General features: G+C 44.2%; 1 protein-coding gene across 5 annotated transcripts in view; it reads left to right on the top strand.

Annotated features, from left to right (window-relative positions):
* The window catches only part of si:dkey-71d15.2 (SH3 domain-containing kinase-binding protein 1), a 75,830-nt gene that overhangs the window by 47,344 nt on the left and 4,330 nt on the right, over window positions 1-24,156 (top strand). The gene's annotated exons all lie outside the window — the stretch shown is intronic.

The following is a 24,156-nucleotide window of genomic DNA, read 5'->3' as shown; positions in this document are numbered from 1 at the left end:
CAGGAACTGTCTTATAAGTACCGCGCGCTAACCGATTGCGCCACTGGAGCCATGGGGAGTGTGTAGTAATACAGACAGAACAGAGGAGTCATTCAGGACTATTTTCTAGAAATTCTGGTTTCATCGAAGATGCGCTGAATATGTCAGGAGCCAAAGTAATTTCTTAAAGAGTAGATGCTCCAGGTGAGGCTCGAACTCACAACCTCGGCATTGCTCAGCAGGAACTGTCTTATAAGTACCGCGCGCTAACCGATTGCGCCACTGGAGCCACAAAGAACATGTAGTAATACAGAGAGAACAGAGGAGTCATTCAGCACTATTTTCTAGAAATTCTCGTTTCAACGAAGATGAGCTGAATATGACAGGAGCCAAAGTAATTTCTTAAAGAGTAGATGCTCCAGGTGAGGCTCGAACTCACAACCTCGGCATTGCTCAGCAGGAACTGTCTTATAAGTACCGCGCGCTAACCGATTGCGCCACTGGAGCCATGGGGAGTGTGTAGTAATACAGACAGAACAGAGGAATCATTCAGCACTATTTTCTACAAATTCTGGTTTCAACGAAGATGAGCTGAATATGACAGGAGCCAAAGTAATTTCTTAAAGAGTAGATGCTCCAGGTGAGGCTCGAACTCACAATCTCGGCATTGCTGTGCAGGCACTGTCTTATAAGTACCGCGCGCTAACCGATTGCGCCACTGGAGCCATAGGGATTTTGCAGTAATACAGACAGAACAGAGGAGTCATTCAGCACTATTTTCTAGAAATTCTCATAATCTCGTAATACAGACAGAACAGAGGAATCATTCAGCACTATTTTCTAGAAATTCTTGTTTCATTGAAGATGAGCTGAATATGTCAGGAGCCAAAGTAATTTCTTAAAGAGTAGATGCTCCAGGTGAGGCTCGAACTCACAACCTCGGCATTGCTCAGCAGGAACTGTCTTATAAGTACCGCGCGCTAACCGATTGCGCCACTGGAGCCATGGGGAGTGTGTAGTAATACAGACAGAACAGAGGAGTCATTCAGCACTATTTTCTAGAAATTCTCGTTTCAACGAAGATGCGCTGAATATGTCAGGAGCCAAAGTAATTTCTTAAAGAGTAGATGCTCCAGGTGAGGCTCGAACTCACAACCTCGGCATTGCTCAGCAGGAACTGTCTTATAAGTACCGCGCGCTAACCGATTGCGCCACTGGAGCCACAAAGAACGTGTAGTAATACAGAGAGAACAGAGGAGTCATTCAGCACTATTTTCTAGAAATTCTCGTTTCAACGAAGATGAGCTGAATATGACAGGAGCCAAAGTAATTTCTTAAAGAGTAGATGCTCCAGGTGAGGCTCGAACTCACAACCTCGGCATTGCTCAGCAGGAACTGTCTTATAAGTACCGCGCGCTAACCGATTGCGCCACTGGAGCCATGGGGAGTGTGTAGTAATACAGACAGAACAGAGGAATCATTCAGCACTATTTTCTCGAAATTCTCATAATCTCGTAATACAGACAGAAAAGAGGAGTCATTCAGCACTATTTTCTTGAAATCCTCGTTTCAACGAAGATGAGCTGAATATGTCAGGAGCCAAAGTAATTTCTTAAAGAGTAGATGCTCCAGGTGAGGCTCGAACTCACAACCTCGGCATTGCTCAGCAGGAACTGTCTTATAAGTACCGCGCGGTAACCGATTGCGCCACTGGAGCCATAAAGAACGTGTAGTAATACAGAGAGAACAGAGGAGTCATTCAGCACTATTTTCTAGAAATTCTCGTTTCAACGAAGATGAGCTGAATATGACAGGAGCCAAAGTAATTTCTTAAAGAGTAGATGCTCCAGGTGAGGCTCGAACTCACAACCTCGGCATTGCTCAGCAGGAACTGTCTTATAAGTACCGCGCGCTAACCGATTGCGCCACTGGAGCCATGGGGAGTGTGTAGTAATACAGACAGAACAGAGGAATCATTCAGCACTATTTTCTACAAATTCTGGTTTCAACGAAGATGAGCTGAATATGACAGGAGCCAAAGTAATTTCTTAAAGAGTAGATGCTCCAGGTGAGGCTCGAACTCACAATCTCGGCATTGCTGTGCAGGCACTGTCTTATAAGTACCGCGCGCTAACCGATTGCGCCACTGGAGCCATAGGGATTTTGCAGTAATACAGACAGAACAGAGGAGTCATTCAGCACTATTTTCTAGAAATTCTCATAATCTCGTAATACAGACAGAACAGAGGAATCATTCAGCACTATTTTCTAGAAATTCTGGTTTCATTGAAGATGAGCTGAATATGTCAGGAGCCAAAGTAATTTCTTAAAGACTAGATGTTTCAGGTGAGAGTCGAAATTACAACCTCAGCATTGCTCTGCAGGAACTGTCTTATAAGTACCGCGCCCTAACCGATTGCGCCACTTTAGCCATAGGTAGTGTGTAGTAATACAGAAAGATCAGAGGAATCATTCAGCACTATTTTCTACAAATTCTGGTTTCATTGAAGATGAGCTGAATATGTCAGGAGCCAAAGTAATTTCTTGAAGAGTAGATGCTCCAGGTGAGGCTCGAACTCACAACCTCGGCATTGCTCAGCAGGAACTGTCTTATAAGTACCGCGCGCTAACCGATTGCGCCACTGGAGCCATAAAGAACGTGTAGTAATAGAGAGAGAACAGAGGAGTCATTCAGCACTATTTTCTAGAAATTCTCGTTTCAACGAAGATGAGCTGAATATGACAGGAGCCAAAGTAATTTCTTAAAGAGTAGATGCTCCAGGTGAGGCTCGAACTCACAACCTCGGCATTGCTCAGCAGGAACTGTCTTATAAGTACCGCGCGCTAACCGATTGCGCCACTGGAGCCATGGGGAGTGTGTAGTAATACAGACAGAACAGAGGAGTCATTCAGCACTATTTTCTAGAAATTCTCGTTTCAACGAAGATGCGCTGAATATGTCAGGAGCCAAAGTAATTTCTTAAAGAGTAGATGCTCCAGGTGAGGCTCGAACTCACAACCTCGGCATTGCTCAGCAGGAACTGTCTTATAAGTACCGCGCGCTAACCGATTGCGCCACTGGAGCCACAAAGAACGTGTAGTAATACAGAGAGAACAGAGGAGTCATTCAGCACTATTTTCTAGAAATTCTCGTTTCAACGAAGATGAGCTGAATATGACAGGAGCCAAAGTAATTTCTTAAAGAGTAGATGCTCCAGGTGAGGCTCGAACTCACAACCTCGGCATTGCTCAGCAGGAACTGTCTTATAAGTACCGCGCGCTAACCGATTGCGCCACTGGAGCCATGGGGAGTGTGTAGTAATACAGACAGAACAGAGGAATCATTCAGCACTATTTTCTCGAAATTCTCATAATCTCGTAATACAGACAGAAAAGAGGAGTCATTCAGCACTATTTTCTTGAAATCCTCGTTTCAACGAAGATGAGCTGAATATGTCAGGAGCCAAAGTAATTTCTTAAAGAGTAGATGCTCCAGGTGAGGCTCGAACTCACAACCTCGGCATTGCTCAGCAGGAACTGTCTTATAAGTACCGCGCGGTAACCGATTGCGCCACTGGAGCCATAAAGAACGTGTAGTAATACAGAGAGAACAGAGGAGTCATTCAGCACTATTTTCTAGAAATTCTCGTTTCAACGAAGATGAGCTGAATATGACAGGAGCCAAAGTAATTTCTTAAAGAGTAGATGCTCCAGGTGAGGCTCGAACTCACAACCTCGGCATTGCTCAGCAGGAACTGTCTTATAAGTACCGCGCGCTAACCGATTGCGCCACTGGAGCCATGGGGAGTGTGTAGTAATACAGACAGAACAGAGGAATCATTCAGCACTATTTTCTACAAATTCTGGTTTCAACGAAGATGAGCTGAATATGACAGGAGCCAAAGTAATTTCTTAAAGAGTAGATGCTCCAGGTGAGGCTCGAACTCACAATCTCAGCATTGCTGTGCAGGCACTGTCTTATAAGTACCGCGCGCTAACCGATTGCGCCACTGGAGCCATAGGGATTTTGCAGTAATACAGACAGAACAGAGGAGTCATTCAGCACTATTTTCTAGAAATTCTCATAATCTCGTAATACAGACAGAACAGAGGAATCATTCAGCACTATTTTCTAGAAATTCTGGTTTCATTGAAGATGAGCTGAATATGTCAGGAGCCAAAGTAATTTCTTAAAGACTAGATGTTTCAGGTGAGAGTCGAAATTACAACCTCAGCATTGCTCTGCAGGAACTGTCTTATAAGTACCGCGCCCTAACCGATTGCGCCACTTTAGCCATAGGTAGTGTGTAGTAATACAGAAAGATCAGAGGAATCATTCAGCACTATTTTCTAGAAATTCTGGTTTCATTGAAGATGAGCTGAATATGTCAGGAGCCAAAGTAATTTCTTAAAGAGTAGATGCTCCAGGTGAGGCTCGAACTCACAACCTCGGCATTGCTCAGCAGGAACTGTCTTATAAGTACCGCGCGCTAACCGATTGCGCCACTGGAGCCATGGGGAGTGTGTAGTAATACAGACAGAACAGAGGAGTCATTCAGGACTATTTTCTAGAAATTCTGGTTTCATCGAAGATGCGCTGAATATGTCAGGAGCCAAAGTAATTTCTTAAAGAGTAGATGCTCCAGGTGAGGCTCGAACTCACAACCTCGGCATTGCTCAGCAGGAACTGTCTTATAAGTACCGCGCGCTAACCGATTGCGCCACTGGAGCCACAAAGAACGTGTAGTAATACAGAGAGAACAGAGGAGTCATTCAGCACTATTTTCTAGAAATTCTCGTTTCAACGAAGATGAGCTGAATATGACAGGAGCCAAAGTAATTTCTTAAAGAGTAGATGCTCCAGGTGAGGCTCGAACTCACAACCTCGGCATTGCTCAGCAGGAACTGTCTTATAAGTACCGCGCGCTAACCGATTGCGCCACTGGAGCCATGGGGAGTGTGTAGTAATACAGACAGAACAGAGGAATCATTCAGCACTATTTTCTACAAATTCTGGTTTCAACGAAGATGAGCTGAATATGACAGGAGCCAAAGTAATTTCTTAAAGAGTAGATGCTCCAGGTGAGGCTCGAACTCACAATCTCGGCATTGCTGTGCAGGCACTGTCTTATAAGTACCGCGCGCTAACCGATTGCGCCACTGGAGCCATAGGGATTTTGCAGTAATACAGACAGAACAGAGGAGTCATTCAGCACTATTTTCTAGAAATTCTCATAATCTCGTAATACAGACAGAACAGAGGAATCATTCAGCACTATTTTCTAGAAATTCTTGTTTCATTGAAGATGAGCTGAATATGTCAGGAGCCAAAGTAATTTCTTAAAGAGTAGATGCTCCAGGTGAGGCTCGAACTCACAACCTCGGCATTGCTCAGCAGGAACTGTCTTATAAGTACCGCGCGCTAACCGATTGCGCCACTGGAGCCATGGGGAGTGTGTAGTAATACAGACAGAACAGAGGAGTCATTCAGCACTATTTTCTAGAAATTCTCGTTTCAACGAAGATGCGCTGAATATGTCAGGAGCCAAAGTAATTTCTTAAAGAGTAGATGCTCCAGGTGAGGCTCGAACTCACAACCTCGGCATTGCTCAGCAGGAACTGTCTTATAAGTACCGCGCGCTAACCGATTGCGCCACTGGAGCCATGGGGAGTGTGTAGTAATACAGACAGAACAGAGGAGTCATTCAGCACTATTTTCTAGAAATTCTCGTTTCAACGAAGATGCGCTGAATATGTCAGGAGCCAAAGTAATTTCTTAAAGAGTAGATGCTCCAGGTGAGGCTCGAACTCACAACCTCGGCATTGCTCAGCAGGAACTGTCTTATAAGTACCGCGCGCTAACCGATTGCGCCACTGGAGCCATGGGGAGTGTGTAGTAATACAGACAGAACAGAGGAATCATTCAGCACTATTTTCTACAAATTCTGGTTTCAACGAAGATGAGCTGAATATGACAGGAGCCAAAGTAATTTCTTAAAGAGTAGATGCTCCAGGTGAGGCTCGAACTCACAATCTCGGCATTGCTGTGCAGGCACTGTCTTATAAGTACCGCGCGCTAACCGATTGCGCCACTGGAGCCATAGGGATTTTGCAGTAATACAGACAGAACAGAGGAGTCATTCAGCACTATTTTCTAGAAATTCTCATAATCTCGTAATACAGACAGAACAGAGGAATCATTCAGCACTATTTTCTAGAAATTCTTGTTTCATTGAAGATGAGCTGAATATGTCAGGAGCCAAAGTAATTTCTTAAAGAGTAGATGCTCCAGGTGAGGCTCGAACTCACAACCTCGGCATTGCTCAGCAGGAACTGTCTTATAAGTACCGCGCGCTAACCGATTGCGCCACTGGAGCCATGGGGAGTGTGTAGTAATACAGACAGAACAGAGGAGTCATTCAGCACTATTTTCTAGAAATTCTCGTTTCAACGAAGATGCGCTGAATATGTCAGGAGCCAAAGTAATTTCTTAAAGAGTAGATGCTCCAGGTGAGGCTCGAACTCACAACCTCGGCATTGCTCAGCAGGAACTGTCTTATAAGTACCGCGCGCTAACCGATTGCGCCACTGGAGCCACAAAGAACGTGTAGTAATACAGAGAGAACAGAGGAGTCATTCAGCACTATTTTCTAGAAATTCTCGTTTCAACGAAGATGAGCTGAATATGACAGGAGCCAAAGTAATTTCTTAAAGAGTAGATGCTCCAGGTGAGGCTCGAACTCACAACCTCGGCATTGCTCAGCAGGAACTGTCTTATAAGTACCGCGCGCTAACCGATTGCGCCACTGGAGCCATGGGGAGTGTGTAGTAATACAGACAGAACAGAGGAATCATTCAGCACTATTTTCTCGAAATTCTCATAATCTCGTAATACAGACAGAAAAGAGGAGTCATTCAGCACTATTTTCTTGAAATCCTCGTTTCAACGAAGATGAGCTGAATATGTCAGGAGCCAAAGTAATTTCTTAAAGAGTAGATGCTCCAGGTGAGGCTCGAACTCACAACCTCGGCATTGCTCAGCAGGAACTGTCTTATAAGTACCGCGCGGTAACCGATTGCGCCACTGGAGCCATAAAGAACGTGTAGTAATACAGAGAGAACAGAGGAGTCATTCAGCACTATTTTCTAGAAATTCTCGTTTCAACGAAGATGAGCTGAATATGACAGGAGCCAAAGTAATTTCTTAAAGAGTAGATGCTCCAGGTGAGGCTCGAACTCACAACCTCGGCATTGCTCAGCAGGAACTGTCTTATAAGTACCGCGCGCTAACCGATTGCGCCACTGGAGCCATGGGGAGTGTGTAGTAATACAGACAGAACAGAGGAATCATTCAGCACTATTTTCTACAAATTCTGGTTTCAACGAAGATGAGCTGAATATGACAGGAGCCAAAGTAATTTCTTAAAGAGTAGATGCTCCAGGTGAGGCTCGAACTCACAATCTCGGCATTGCTGTGCAGGCACTGTCTTATAAGTACCGCGCGCTAACCGATTGCGCCACTGGAGCCATAGGGATTTTGCAGTAATACAGACAGAACAGAGGAGTCATTCAGCACTATTTTCTAGAAATTCTCATAATCTCGTAATACAGACAGAACAGAGGAATCATTCAGCACTATTTTCTAGAAATTCTGGTTTCATTGAAGATGAGCTGAATATGTCAGGAGCCAAAGTAATTTCTTAAAGACTAGATGTTTCAGGTGAGAGTCGAAATTACAACCTCAGCATTGCTCTGCAGGAACTGTCTTATAAGTACCGCGCCCTAACCGATTGCGCCACTTTAGCCATAGGTAGTGTGTAGTAATACAGAAAGATCAGAGGAATCATTCAGCACTATTTTCTACAAATTCTGGTTTCATTGAAGATGAGCTGAATATGTCAGGAGCCAAAGTAATTTCTTGAAGAGTAGATGCTCCAGGTGAGGCTCGAACTCACAACCTCGGCATTGCTCAGCAGGAACTGTCTTATAAGTACCGCGCGCTAACCGATTGCGCCACTGGAGCCATAAAGAACGTGTAGTAATAGAGAGAGAACAGAGGAGTCATTCAGCACTATTTTCTAGAAATTCTCGTTTCAACGAAGATGAGCTGAATATGACAGGAGCCAAAGTAATTTCTTAAAGAGTAGATGCTCCAGGTGAGGCTCGAACTCACAACCTCGGCATTGCTCAGCAGGAACTGTCTTATAAGTACCGCGCGCTAACCGATTGCGCCACTGGAGCCATGGGGAGTGTGTAGTAATACAGACAGAACAGAGGAGTCATTCAGCACTATTTTCTAGAAATTCTCGTTTCAACGAAGATGCGCTGAATATGTCAGGAGCCAAAGTAATTTCTTAAAGAGTAGATGCTCCAGGTGAGGCTCGAACTCACAACCTCGGCATTGCTCAGCAGGAACTGTCTTATAAGTACCGCGCGCTAACCGATTGCGCCACTGGAGCCACAAAGAACGTGTAGTAATACAGAGAGAACAGAGGAGTCATTCAGCACTATTTTCTAGAAATTCTCGTTTCAACGAAGATGAGCTGAATATGACAGGAGCCAAAGTAATTTCTTAAAGAGTAGATGCTCCAGGTGAGGCTCGAACTCACAACCTCGGCATTGCTCAGCAGGAACTGTCTTATAAGTACCGCGCGCTAACCGATTGCGCCACTGGAGCCATGGGGAGTGTGTAGTAATACAGACAGAACAGAGGAATCATTCAGCACTATTTCCTACAAATTCTGGTTTCAACGAAGATGAGCTGAATATGACAGGAGCCAAAGTAATTTCTTAAAGAGTAGATGCTCCAGGTGAGGCTCGAACTCACAATCTCGGCATTGCTGTGCAGGCACTGTCTTATAAGTACCGCGCGCTAACCGATTGCGCCACTGGAGCCATATGGATTTTGCAGTAATACAGACAGAACAGAGGAGTCATTCAGCACTATTTTCTAGAAATTCTCATAATCTCGTAATACAGACAGAACAGAGGAATCATTCAGCACTATTTTCTAGAAATTCTGGTTTCATTGAAGATGAGCTGAATATGTCAGGAGCCAAAGTAATTTCTTAAAGAGTAGATGCTCCAGGTCAGGCTCGAACTCACAACCTCGGCATTGCTCAGCAGGAACTGTCTTATAAGTACCGCGCGCTAACCGATTGCGCCACTGGAGCCATGGGGAGTGTGTAGTAATACAGACAGAACAGAGGAGTCATTCAGCACTATTTTCTAGAAATTCTCGTTTCAACGAAGATGCGCTGAATATGTCAGGAGCCAAAGTAATTTCTTAAAGAGTAGATGCTCCAGGTGAGGCTCGAACTCACAACCTCGGCATTGCTCAGCAGGAACTGTCTTATAAGTACCGCGCGCTAACCGATTGCGCCACTGGAGCCATAAAGAACGTGTAGTAATACAGAGAGAACAGAGGAGTCATTCAGCACTATTTTCTAGAAATTCTCGTTTCAACGAAGATGAGCTGAATATGACAGGAGCCAAAGTAATTTCTTAAAGAGTAGATGCTCCAGGTGAGGCTCGAACTCACAACCTCGGCATTGCTCAGCAGGAACTGTCTTATAAGTACCGCGCGCTAACCGATTGCGCCACTGGAGCCATGGGGAGTGTGTAGTAATACAGACAGAACAGAGGAATCATTCAGCACTATTTTCTACAAATTCTGGTTTCAACGAAGATGAGCTGAATATGACAGGAGCCAAAGTAATTTCTTAAAGAGTAGATGCTCCAGGTGAGGCTCGAACTCACAATCTCGGCATTGCTGTGCAGGCACTGTCTTATAAGTACCGCGCGCTAACCGATTGCGCCACTGGAGCCATAGGGATTTTGCAGTAATACAGACAGAACAGAGGAGTCATTCAGCACTATTTTCTAGAAATTCTCATAATCTCGTAATACAGACAGAACAGAGGAATCATTCAGCACTATTTTCTAGAAATTCTGGTTTCATTGAAGATGAGCTGAATATGTCAGGAGCCAAAGTAATTTCTTAAAGAGTAGATGCTCCAGGTCAGGCTCGAACTCACAACCTCGGCATTGCTCAGCAGGAACTGTCTTATAAGTACCGCGCGCTAACCGATTGCGCCACTGGAGCCATGGGGAGTGTGTAGTAATACAGACAGAACAGAGGAGTCATTCAGGACTATTTTCTAGAAATTCTGGTTTCATTGAAGATGCGCTGAATATGTCAGGAGCCAAAGTAATTTCTTAAAGAGTAGATGCTCCAGGTGAGGCTCGAACTCACAACCTCGGCATTGCTCAGCAGGAACTGTCTTATAAGTACCGCGCGCTAACCGATTGCGCCACTGGAGCCACAAAGAACGTGTAGTAATACAGAGAGAACAGAGGAGTCATTCAGCACTATTTTCTAGAAATTCTCGTTTCAACGAAGATGAGCTGAATATGACAGGAGCCAAAGTAATTTCTTAAAGAGTAGATGCTCCAGGTGAGGCTCGAACTCACAACCTCGGCATTGCTCAGCAGGAACTGTCTTATAAGTACCGCGCGCTAACCGATTGCGCCACTGGAGCCATGGGGAGTGTGTAGTAATACAGACAGAACAGAGGAATCATTCAGCACTATTTTCTACAAATTCTGGTTTCAACGAAGATGAGCTGAATATGACAGGAGCCAAAGTAATTTCTTAAAGAGTAGATGCTCCAGGTGAGGCTCGAACTCACAATCTCGGCATTGCTGTGCAGGCACTGTCTTATAAGTACCGCGCGCTAACCGATTGCGCCACTGGAGCCATAGGGATTTTGCAGTAATACAGACAGAACAGAGGAGTCATTCAGCACTATTTTCTAGAAATTCTCATAATCTCGTAATACAGACAGAACAGAGGAATCATTCAGCACTATTTTCTAGAAATTCTGGTTTCATTGAAGATGAGCTGAATATGTCAGGAGCCAAAGTAATTTCTTAAAGAGTAGATGCTCCAGGTCAGGCTCGAACTCACAACCTCGGCATTGCTCAGCAGGAACTGTCTTATAAGTACCGCGCGCTAACCGATTGCGCCACTGGAGCCATGGGGAGTGTGTAGTAATACAGACAGAACAGAGGAGTCATTCAGCACTATTTTCTAGAAATTCTCGTTTCAACGAAGATGCGCTGAATATGTCAGGAGCCAAAGTAATTTCTTAAAGAGTAGATGCTCCAGGTGAGGCTCGAACTCACAACCTCGGCATTGCTCAGCAGGAACTGTCTTATAAGTACCGCGCGCTAACCGATTGCGCCACTGGAGCCATAAAGAACGTGTAGTAATACAGAGAGAACAGAGGAGTCATTCAGCACTATTTTCTAGAAATTCTCGTTTCAACGAAGATGAGCTGAATATGACAGGAGCCAAAGTAATTTCTTAAAGAGTAGATGCTCCAGGTGAGGCTCGAACTCACAACCTCGGCATTGCTCAGCAGGAACTGTCTTATAAGTACCGCGCGCTAACCGATTGCGCCACTGGAGCCATGGGGAGTGTGTAGTAATACAGACAGAACAGAGGAATCATTCAGCACTATTTTCTACAAATTCTGGTTTCAACGAAGATGAGCTGAATATGACAGGAGCCAAAGTAATTTCTTAAAGAGTAGATGCTCCAGGTGAGGCTCGAACTCACAATCTCGGCATTGCTGTGCAGGCACTGTCTTATAAGTACCGCGCGCTAACCGATTGCGCCACTGGAGCCATAGGGATTTTGCAGTAATACAGACAGAACAGAGGAGTCATTCAGCACTATTTTCTAGAAATTCTCATAATCTCGTAATACAGACAGAACAGAGGAATCATTCAGCACTATTTTCTAGAAATTCTGGTTTCATTGAAGATGAGCTGAATATGTCAGGAGCCAAAGTAATTTCTTAAAGAGTAGATGCTCCAGGTCAGGCTCGAACTCACAACCTCGGCATTGCTCAGCAGGAACTGTCTTATAAGTACCGCGCGCTAACCGATTGCGCCACTGGAGCCATGGGGAGTGTGTAGTAATACAGACAGAACAGAGGAGTCATTCAGGACTATTTTCTAGAAATTCTGGTTTCATTGAAGATGCGCTGAATATGTCAGGAGCCAAAGTAATTTCTTAAAGAGTAGATGCTCCAGGTGAGGCTCGAACTCACAACCTCGGCATTGCTCAGCAGGAACTGTCTTATAAGTACCGCGCGCTAACCGATTGCGCCACTGGAGCCACAAAGAACGTGTAGTAATACAGAGAGAACAGAGGAGTCATTCAGCACTATTTTCTAGAAATTCTCGTTTCAACGAAGATGAGCTGAATATGACAGGAGCCAAAGTAATTTCTTAAAGAGTAGATGCTCCAGGTGAGGCTCGAACTCACAACCTCGGCATTGCTCAGCAGGAACTGTCTTATAAGTACCGCGCGCTAACCGATTGCGCCACTGGAGCCATGGGGAGTGTGTAGTAATACAGACAGAACAGAGGAATCATTCAGCACTATTTTCTACAAATTCTGGTTTCAACGAAGATGAGCTGAATATGACAGGAGCCAAAGTAATTTCTTAAAGAGTAGATGCTCCAGGTGAGGCTCGAACTCACAATCTCGGCATTGCTGTGCAGGCACTGTCTTATAAGTACCGCGCGCTAACCGATTGCGCCACTGGAGCCATAGGGATTTTGCAGTAATACAGACAGAACAGAGGAGTCATTCAGCACTATTTTCTAGAAATTCTCATAATCTCGTAATACAGACAGAACAGAGGAATCATTCAGCACTATTTTCTAGAAATTCTGGTTTCATTGAAGATGAGCTGAATATGTCAGGAGCCAAAGTAATTTCTTAAAGAGTAGATGCTCCAGGTCAGGCTCGAACTCACAACCTCGGCATTGCTCAGCAGGAACTGTCTTATAAGTACCGCGCGCTAACCGATTGCGCCACTGGAGCCATGGGGAGTGTGTAGTAATACAGACAGAACAGAGGAGTCATTCAGCACTATTTTCTAGAAATTCTCGTTTCAACGAAGATGCGCTGAATATGTCAGGAGCCAAAGTAATTTCTTAAAGAGTAGATGCTCCAGGTGAGGCTCGAACTCACAACCTCGGCATTGCTCAGCAGGAACTGTCTTATAAGTACCGCGCGCTAACCGATTGCGCCACTGGAGCCATAAAGAACGTGTAGTAATACAGAGAGAACAGAGGAGTCATTCAGCACTATTTTCTAGAAATTCTCGTTTCAACGAAGATGAGCTGAATATGACAGGAGCCAAAGTAATTTCTTAAAGAGTAGATGCTCCAGGTGAGGCTCGAACTCACAACCTCGGCATTGCTCAGCAGGAACTGTCTTATAAGTACCGCGCGCTAACCGATTGCGCCACTGGAGCCATGGGGAGTGTGTAGTAATACAGACAGAACAGAGGAATCATTCAGCACTATTTTCTACAAATTCTGGTTTCAACGAAGATGAGCTGAATATGACAGGAGCCAAAGTAATTTCTTAAAGAGTAGATGCTCCAGGTGAGGCTCGAACTCACAATCTCGGCATTGCTGTGCAGGCACTGTCTTATAAGTACCGCGCGCTAACCGATTGCGCCACTGGAGCCATAGGGATTTTGCAGTAATACAGACAGAACAGAGGAGTCATTCAGCACTATTTTCTAGAAATTCTCATAATCTCGTAATACAGACAGAACAGAGGAATCATTCAGCACTATTTTCTAGAAATTCTGGTTTCATTGAAGATGAGCTGAATATGTCAGGAGCCAAAGTAATTTCTTAAAGAGTAGATGCTCCAGGTCAGGCTCGAACTCACAACCTCGGCATTGCTCAGCAGGAACTGTCTTATAAGTACCGCGCGCTAACCGATTGCGCCACTGGAGCCATGGGGAGTGTGTAGTAATACAGACAGAACAGAGGAGTCATTCAGGACTATTTTCTAGAAATTCTGGTTTCATTGAAGATGCGCTGAATATGTCAGGAGCCAAAGTAATTTCTTAAAGAGTAGATGCTCCAGGTGAGGCTCGAACTCACAACCTCGGCATTGCTCAGCAGGAACTGTCTTATAAGTACCGCGCGCTAACCGATTGCGCCACTGGAGCCACAAAGAACGTGTAGTAATACAGAGAGAACAGAGGAGTCATTCAGCACTATTTTCTAGAAATTCTCGTTTCAACGAAGATGAGCTGAATATGACAGGAGCCAAAGTAATTTCTTAAAGAGTAGATGCTCCAGGTGAGGCTCGAACTCACAACCTCGGCATTGCTCAGCAGGAACTGTCTTATAAGTACCGCGCGCTAACCGATTGCGCCACTGGAGCCATGGGGAGTGTGTAGTAATACAGACAGAACAGAGGAATCATTCAGCACTATTTTCTACAAATTCTGGTTTCAACGAAGATGAGCTGAATATGACAGGAGCCAAAGTAATTTCTTAAAGAGTAGATGCTCCAGGTGAGGCTCGAACTCACAATCTCGGCATTGCTGTGCAGGCACTGTCTTATAAGTACCGCGCGCTAACCGATTGCGCCACTGGAGCCATAGGGATTTTGCAGTAATACAGACAGAACAGAGGAGTCATTCAGCACTATTTTCTAGAAATTCTCATAATCTCGTAATACAGACAGAACAGAGGAATCATTCAGCACTATTTTCTAGAAATTCTGGTTTCATTGAAGATGAGCTGAATATGTCAGGAGCCAAAGTAATTTCTTAAAGAGTAGATGCTCCAGGTCAGGCTCGAACTCACAACCTCGGCATTGCTCAGCAGGAACTGTCTTATAAGTACCGCGCGCTAACCGATTGCGCCACTGGAGCCATGGGGAGTGTGTAGTAATACAGACAGAACAGAGGAGTCATTCAGCACTATTTTCTAGAAATTCTCGTTTCAACGAAGATGCGCTGAATATGTCAGGAGCCAAAGTAATTTCTTAAAGAGTAGATGCTCCAGGTGAGGCTCGAACTCACAACCTCGGCATTGCTCAGCAGGAACTGTCTTATAAGTACCGCGCGCTAACCGATTGCGCCACTGGAGCCATAAAGAACGTGTAGTAATACAGAGAGAACAGAGGAGTCATTCAGCACTATTTTCTAGAAATTCTCGTTTCAACGAAGATGAGCTGAATATGACAGGAGCCAAAGTAATTTCTTAAAGAGTAGATGCTCCAGGTGAGGCTCGAACTCACAACCTCGGCATTGCTCAGCAGGAACTGTCTTATAAGTACCGCGCGCTAACCGATTGCGCCACTGGAGCCATGGGGAGTGTGTAGTAATACAGACAGAACAGAGGAATCATTCAGCACTATTTTCTACAAATTCTGGTTTCAACGAAGATGAGCTGAATATGACAGGAGCCAAAGTAATTTCTTAAAGAGTAGATGCTCCAGGTGAGGCTCGAACTCACAATCTCGGCATTGCTGTGCAGGCACTGTCTTATAAGTACCGCGCGCTAACCGATTGCGCCACTGGAGCCATAGGGATTTTGCAGTAATACAGACAGAACAGAGGAGTCATTCAGCACTATTTTCTAGAAATTCTCATAATCTCGTAATACAGACAGAACAGAGGAATCATTCAGCACTATTTTCTAGAAATTCTGGTTTCATTGAAGATGAGCTGAATATGTCAGGAGCCAAAGTAATTTCTTAAAGAGTAGATGCTCCAGGTCAGGCTCGAACTCACAACCTCGGCATTGCTCAGCAGGAACTGTCTTATAAGTACCGCGCGCTAACCGATTGCGCCACTGGAGCCATGGGGAGTGTGTAGTAATACAGACAGAACAGAGGAGTCATTCAGGACTATTTTCTAGAAATTCTGGTTTCATTGAAGATGCGCTGAATATGTCAGGAGCCAAAGTAATTTCTTAAAGAGTAGATGCTCCAGGTGAGGCTCGAACTCACAACCTCGGCATTGCTCAGCAGGAACTGTCTTATAAGTACCGCGCGCTAACCGATTGCGCCACTGGAGCCACAAAGAACGTGTAGTAATACAGAGAGAACAGAGGAGTCATTCAGCACTATTTTCTAGAAATTCTCGTTTCAACGAAGATGAGCTGAATATGACAGGAGCCAAAGTAATTTCTTAAAGAGTAGATGCTCCAGGTGAGGCTCGAACTCACAACCTCGGCATTGCTCAGCAGGAACTGTCTTATAAGTACCGCGCGCTAACCGATTGCGCCACTGGAGCCATGGGGAGTGTGTAGTAATACAGACAGAACAGAGGAATCATTCAGCACTATTTTCTACAAATTCTGGTTTCAACGAAGATGAGCTGAATATGACAGGAGCCAAAGTAATTTCTTAAAGAGTAGATGCTCCAGGTGAGGCTCGAACTCACAATCTCGGCATTGCTGTGCAGGCACTGTCTTATAAGTACCGCGCGCTAACCGATTGCGCCACTGGAGCCATAGGGATTTTGCAGTAATACAGACAGAACAGAGGAGTCATTCAGCACTATTTTCTAGAAATTCTCATAATCTCGTAATACAGACAGAACAGAGGAATCATTCAGCACTATTTTCTAGAAATTCTGGTTTCATTGAAGATGAGCTGAATATGTCAGGAGCCAAAGTAATTTCTTAAAGAGTAGATGCTCCAGGTCAGGCTCGAACTCACAACCTCGGCATTGCTCAGCAGGAACTGTCTTATAAGTACCGCGCGCTAACCGATTGCGCCACTGGAGCCATGGGGAGTGTGTAGTAATACAGACAGAACAGAGGAGTCATTCAGCACTATTTTCTAGAAATTCTCGTTTCAACGAAGATGCGCTGAATATGTCAGGAGCCAAAGTAATTTCTTAAAGAGTAGATGCTCCAGGTGAGGCTCGAACTCACAACCTCGGCATTGCTCAGCAGGAACTGTCTTATAAGTACCGCGCGCTAACCGATTGCGCCACTGGAGCCATAAAGAACGTGTAGTAATACAGAGAGAACAGAGGAGTCATTCAGCACTATTTTCTAGAAATTCTCGTTTCAACGAAGATGAGCTGAATATGACAGGAGCCAAAGTAATTTCTTAAAGAGTAGATGCTCCAGGTGAGGCTCGAACTCACAACCTCGGCATTGCTCAGCAGGAACTGTCTTATAAGTACCGCGCGCTAACCGATTGCGCCACTGGAGCCATGGGGAGTGTGTAGTAATACAGACAGAACAGAGGAATCATTCAGCACTATTTTCTACAAATTCTGGTTTCAACGAAGATGAGCTGAATATGACAGGAGCCAAAGTAATTTCTTAAAGAGTAGATGCTCCAGGTGAGGCTCGAACTCACAATCTCGGCATTGCTGTGCAGGCACTGTCTTATAAGTACCGCGCGCTAACCGATTGCGCCACTGGAGCCATAGGGATTTTGCAGTAATACAGACAGAACAGAGGAGTCATTCAGCACTATTTTCTAGAAATTCTCATAATCTCGTAATACAGACAGAACAGAGGAATCATTCAGCACTATTTTCTAGAAATTCTGGTTTCATTGAAGATGAGCTGAATATGTCAGGAGCCAAAGTAATTTCTTAAAGAGTAGATGCTCCAGGTCAGGCTCGAACTCACAACCTCGGCATTGCTCAGCAGGAACTGTCTTATAAGTACCGCGCGCTAACCGATTGCGCCACTGGAGCCATGGGGAGTGTGTAGTAATACAGACAGAACAGAGGAGTCATTCAGGACTATTTTCTAGAAATTCTGGTTTCATTGAAGATGCGCTGAATATGTCAGGAGCCAAAGTAATTTCTTAAAGAGTAGATGCTCCAGGTGAGGCTCGATCTCACAACCTCGGCATTGCTCTGCAGGAACTGTCTTATAAGTACCGCGCGCTAACCGATTGCGCCACTGGAGCCATAAAGAACGTGTAGTAATACAGAGAGAACAGAGGAGTCATTCAGCACTATTTTCTAGAAATTCTCGTTTCAACGAAGATGAGCTGAATATGACAGGAGCCAAAGTAATTTCTTAAAGAGTAGATGCTCCAGGTGAGGCTCGAACTCACAACCTCGGCATTGCTCAGCAGGAACTGTCTTATAAGTACCGCGCGCTAACCGATTGCGCCACTGGAGCCATAGAGAGTGTGTAGTAATACAGACAGAACAGAGGAGTCATTCAGCACTATTTTCTAGAAATTCTCGTAATCTCGGAATACAGACAGAACAGAGGAATCATTCAGCACTATTTTCTAGAAATTCTGGTTTCATTGAAGATGAGCTGAATATGTCAGGAGCCAAAGTAATTTCTTAAAGACTAGATGTTCCAGGTGAGAGTTGAAATTACAACCTCAGCATTGCTCTGCAGGAACTGTCTTATAAGTACCGCGCCCTAACCGATTGCGCCACTGTAGCCATAGGTAGTGTGTAGTAATACAGAAAGATCAGAGGAATCATTCAGCACTATTTTCTACAAATTCTGGTTTCATTGAAGATGAGCTGAATATGTCAGGAGCCAAAGTAATTTCTTAAAGAGTAGATGCTCCAGGAAAGGCTCGAACTCACAACCTCGGCATTGCTCAGCAGGCACTGTCTTATAAGTACCGCGCGCTAACCGATTGCGCCACTGGAGCCATAGGGATTTTGCAGTAATACAGACAGAACAGAGGAGTCATTCAGCACTATTTTCTAGAAATTCTCATAATCTCGTAATACAGACAGAACAGAGGAATCATTCAGCACTATTTTCTAGAAATTCTGGTTTCATTGAAGATGAGCTGAATATGTCAGGAGCCAAAGTAATTTCTTAAAGAGTAGATGCTCCAGGTCAGGCTCGAACTCACAACCTCGGCATTGCTCAGCAGGAACTGTCTTATAAGTACCGCGCGCTAACCGATTGCGCCACTGGAGCCATGGGGAGTGTGTAGTAATACAGACAGAACAGAGGAGTCATTCAGGACTATTTTCTAGAAATTCTGGTTTCATTGAAGATGCGCTGAATATGTCAGGAGCCAAAGTAATTTCTTAAAGAGTAGATGCTCCAGGTGAGGCTCGATCTCACAACCTCGGCATTGCTCTGCAGGAACTGTCTTATAAGTACCGCGCGCTAACCGATTGCGCCACTGGAGCCATAAAGAACGTGTAGTAATACAGAGAGAACAGAGGAGTCATTCAGCACTATTTTCTAGAAATTCTCGTTTCAACGAAGATGAGCTGAATATGACAGGAGCCAAAGTAATTTCTTAAAGAGTAGATGCTCCAGGTGAGGCTCGAACTCACAACCTCGGCATTGCTCAGCAGGAACTGTCTTATAAGTACCGCGCGCTAACCGATTGCGCCACTGGAGCCATAGAGAGTGTGTAGTAATACAGACAGAACAGAGGAGTCATTCAGCACTATTTTCTAGAAATTCTCGTAATCTCGGAATACAGACAGAACAGAGGAATCATTCAGCACTATTTTCTAGAAATTCTGGTTTCATTGAAGATGAGCTGAATATGTCAGGAGCCAAAGTAATTTCTTAAAGACTAGATGTTCCAGGTGAGAGTTGAAATTACAACCTCAGCATTGCTCTGCAGGAACTGTCTTATAAGTACCGCGCCCTAACCGATTGCGCCACTGTAGCCATAGGTAGTGTGTAGTAATACAGAAAGATCAGAGGAATCATTCAGCACTATTTTCTACAAATTCTGGTTTCATTGAAGATGAGCTGAATATGTCAGGAGCCAAAGTAATTTCTTAAAGAGTAGATGCTCCAGGAAAGGCTCGAACTCACAACCTCGGCATTGCTCAGCAGGAACTGTCTTATAAGTACCGCGCGCTAACCGATTGCGCCACTGGAGCCATAGGGATTTTGCAGTAATACAGACAGAACAGAGGAGTCATTCAGCACTATTTTCTAGAAATTCTCATAATCTCGTAATACAGACAGAACAGAGGAATCATTCAGCACTATTTTCTAGAAATTCTGGTTTCATTGAAGATGAGCTGAATATGTCAGGAGCCAAAGTAATTTCTTAAAGACTAGATGTTCCAGGTGAGAGTCGAAATTACAACCTCAGCATTGCTCTGCAGGAACTGTCTTATAAGTACCGCGCCCTAACCGATTGCGCCACTGTAGCCATAGGTAGTGTGTAGTAATACAGAAAGATCAGAGGAATCATTCAGCACTATTTTCTACAAATTCTGGTTTCATTGAAGATGAGCTGAATATGTCAGGAGCCAAAGTAATTTCTTAAAGAGTAGATGCTCCAGGTGAGGCTCGAACTCACAACCTCGGCATTGCTCAGCAGGAACTGTCTTATAAGTACCGCATGCTAACCGCTTGCGCCACTGGAGCCATAAAGAACTTGTAGTAATACAGAGAGAACAGAGGAGTCATTCAGCACTATTTTCTAGAAATTCTGGTTTCATTGAAGATGCGCTGAATATGTCAGGAGCCAAAGTAATTTCTTAAAGAGTAGATGCTCCAGGTGAGGCTCGATCTCACAACCTCGGCATTGCTCTGCAGGAACTGTCTTATAAGTACCGCGCGCTAACCGATTGCGCCACTGGAGCCATAAAGAACGTGTAGTAATACAGAGAGAACAGAGGAGTCATTCAGCACTATTTTCTAGAAATTCTCGTTTCAACGAAGATGAGCTGAATATGACAGGAGCCAAAGTAATTTCTTAAAGAGTAGATGCTCCAGGTGATGCTCGAACTCACAACCTCGGCATTGCTCAGCAGGAACTGTCTTATAAGTACCGCGCGCTAACCGATTGCGCCACTGGAGCCATAGGGAGTGTGTAGTAATACAGACAGAACAGAGGAGTCATTCAGCACTATTTTCTAGAAATTCTCGTAATCTCGGAATACAGACAGAACAGAGGAATCATTCAGCACTATTTTCTAGAAATTCTGGTTTCATTGAAGATGAGCTGAATATGTCAGGAGCCAAAGTAATTTCTTAAAGACTAGATGTTCCAGGTGAGAGTCGAAATTACAACCTCAGCATTGCTCTGCAGGAACTGTCTTATAAGTACCGCGCCCTAACCGATTGCGCCACTGTAGCCATAGGTACTGTGTAGTAATACAGAAAGATCAGAGGAATCATTCAGCACTATTTTCTACAAATTCTGGTTTCATTGAAGATGAGCTGAATATGTCAGGAGCCAAAGTAATTTCTTAAAGAGTAGATGCTCCAGGAAAGGCTCGAACTCACAACCTCGGCATTGCTCAGCAGGAACTGTCTTATAAGTACCGCGCGCTAACCGATTGCGCCACTGGAGCCATAGGGTGTGTGTAGTAATACAGACAGAACAGAGGAGTCATTCAGCACTATTTTCTAGAAATTCTCATAATCTCGTAATACAGACAGAACAGAGGAATCATTCAGCACTATTTTCTAGAAATTCTGGTTTCATTGAAGATGAGCTGAATATGTCAGGAGCCAAAGTAATTTCTTAAAGACTAGATGTTCCAGGTGAGAGTCGAAATTACAACCTCAGCATTGCTCTGCAGGAACTGTCTTATAAGTACCGCGGCCTAACCGATTGTGCCACTGTAGCCATAGGTAGTGTGTAGTAATACAGAAAGATCAGAGGAATCATTCAGCACTATTTTCTACAAATTCTTGTTTCATTGAAGATGAGCTGAATATGTCAGGAGCCAAAGTAATTTCTTAAAGAGTAGATGCTCCAGGTGAGGCTCGAACTCACAACCTCGGCATTGCTCAGCAGGAACTGTCTTATAAGTACCGCGCGCTAACCGATTGCGCCACTGGAGCCATAAAGAACGTGTAGTAATACAGAGAGAACAGAGTAGTCATTCAGCACTATTTTCTAGAAATTCTGGTTTCATTGAAGATGAGCTGAATATGTCAGGAGCCAAAGTAATTTCTTAAAGACTAGATGTTCCAGGTGAGAGTCGAAATTACAACCTCAGCATTGCTCTGCAGGAACTGTCTTATAAGTACCGCGCCCTAACCGATTGTGCCACTGTAGCCATAGGTAGTGTGTAGTAATACAGAAAGATCAGAGGAATCATTCAGCACTATTTTCTACAAATTCTGGTTTTATTGAAGATGAGCTGAATATGTCAGGAGCCAAAGTAATTTCTTAAAGAGTAGACGCTCCAGGTGAGGCTCGAACTCACAACCTCGGCATTGCTCAGCAGGAACTGTCTTATAAGTACCGCGCGCTAACCGATTGCGCCACTGGAGCCATGGGGAGTGTGTAGTAATACAGACAGAACAGAGGAGTCATTCAGCACTATTTTCTAGAAATTCTGGTTTCATTGAAGATGCGCTGAATATATCAGGAGCCAAAGTAATTTCTTAAAGAGTAGATGCTCCAGGTGAGGCTCGAACTCACAACCTCGGCATTGCTCAGCAGGAACTGTCTTATAAGTACCGCGCGCTAACCGATTGCGCCACTGGAGCCATAAAGAACGTGTAGTAATACAGAGAGAACAGAGGAGTCATTCAGCACTATTTTCTAGAAATTCTCATAATCTCGTAATACAGACAGAACAGAGGAATCATTCAGCACTATTTTCTAGAAATTTTGGTTTCATTGAAGATGAGCTGAATATGTCAGGAGCCAAAGTAATTTCTTAAAGACTAGATGTTCCAGGTGAGAGTCGAAATTACAACCTCAGCATTGCTCTGCAGGAACTGTCTTATAAGTACCGCGCCCTAACCGATTGCGCCACTGTAGCCATAGGTAGTGTGTAGTAATACAGAAAGATCAGAGGAATCATTCAGCACTATTTTCTACAAATTCTGGTTTCATTGAAGATGAGCTGAATATGTCAGGAGCCAAAGTAATTTCTTAAAGAGTAGATGCTCCAGGAAAGGCTCGAACTCACAACCTCGGCATTGCTCAGCAGGAACTGTCTTATAAGTACCGCGCGCTAACCGATTGCGCCACTGGAGCCATAGGGTGTGTGTAGTAATACAGACAGAACAGAGGAGTCATTCAGCACTATTTTCTAGAAATTCTCATAATCTCGTAATACAGACAGAACAGAGGAATCATTCAGCACTATTTTCTAGAAATTCTGGTTTCATTGAAGATGAGCTGAATATGTCAGGAGCCAAAGTAATTTCTTAAAGACTAGATGTTCCAGGTGAGAGTCGAAATTACAACCTCAGCATTGCTCTGCAGGAACTGTCTTATAAGTACCGCGCCCTAACCGATTGCGCCACTGTAGCCATAGGTAGTGTGTAGTAATACAGAAAGATCAGAGGAATCATTCAGCACTATTTTCTAGAAATTCTGGTTTCATTGAAGATGCGCTGAATATGTCAGGAGCCAAAGTAATTTCTTAAAGAGTAGATGCTCCAGGTGAGGCTCGATCTCACAACCTCGGCATTGCTCTGCAGGAACTGTCTTATAAGTACCGCGCGCTAACCGATTGCGCCACTGGAGCCATAAAGAACGTGTAGTAATACAGAGAGAACAGAGGAGTCATTCAGCACTATTTTCTAGAAATTCTCATAATCTTGTAATACAGACAGAACAGAAGTGCCATTCAGCACTATTTATAAAGGTTCTAGTTTCATTAAAGATGAGCTGAATACGACAGGAGCCAAAGTAATTTCTTAAAGAAGTAGGTGCTCCAGTTGAGTCTCGAACACAGAACCTTGGCATTGCTCTGCTGGAACTGAAAAAATGAAAATGCAACAATATACCGCTTTTCATCCATGTGGGGGAAATACAATAAATTAATTTAGATGTACATGTAGTGACTGTATACCCATCGGCCTGTAGATGGTGGTGTTGAGCAAGACACACACACACACACATAAACACAATTGGGCATGCACACACATACACACACACATATAAACACACAAGCACAGACACAAACACACACACAGATATGTACACATGCACACACACGCACGCAAAGACATGCATACACACCTACACACACATACATGCATACACACATACACACACATGCATGCATACACTATACACACACACATTAACACACACACACACAAATAAACACACACGCACAGACACACACACAGATATGCGCACACACACGCACAGACACACACATACACAGATATGCACACACACACATAAACACACACACACATGCGCACGCACACACACACAAACATACCCACACACTCTCACACAAACACTTGCACCCACATACACGCACACACATGCAGGCGCACACACACACACGTAAATACACACACACACACACACCCCATTACCCCCCCCAACACACACACACTCACAAGCAAACACACACACACACATAGAAAAGCACACATATACAGTACACAAAAGCAAACACACTCATGTACATA

Source organism: Alosa sapidissima, chromosome 11 (genome assembly GCF_018492685.1).
Source record: "Alosa sapidissima isolate fAloSap1 chromosome 11, fAloSap1.pri, whole genome shotgun sequence".
Taxonomy (NCBI): Eukaryota; Metazoa; Chordata; class Actinopteri; order Clupeiformes; family Clupeidae; genus Alosa; species Alosa sapidissima.
The sequence above is the reverse complement of the archived record's forward strand: the minus strand, read 5'-3'. Positions and strand labels throughout refer to the sequence as shown.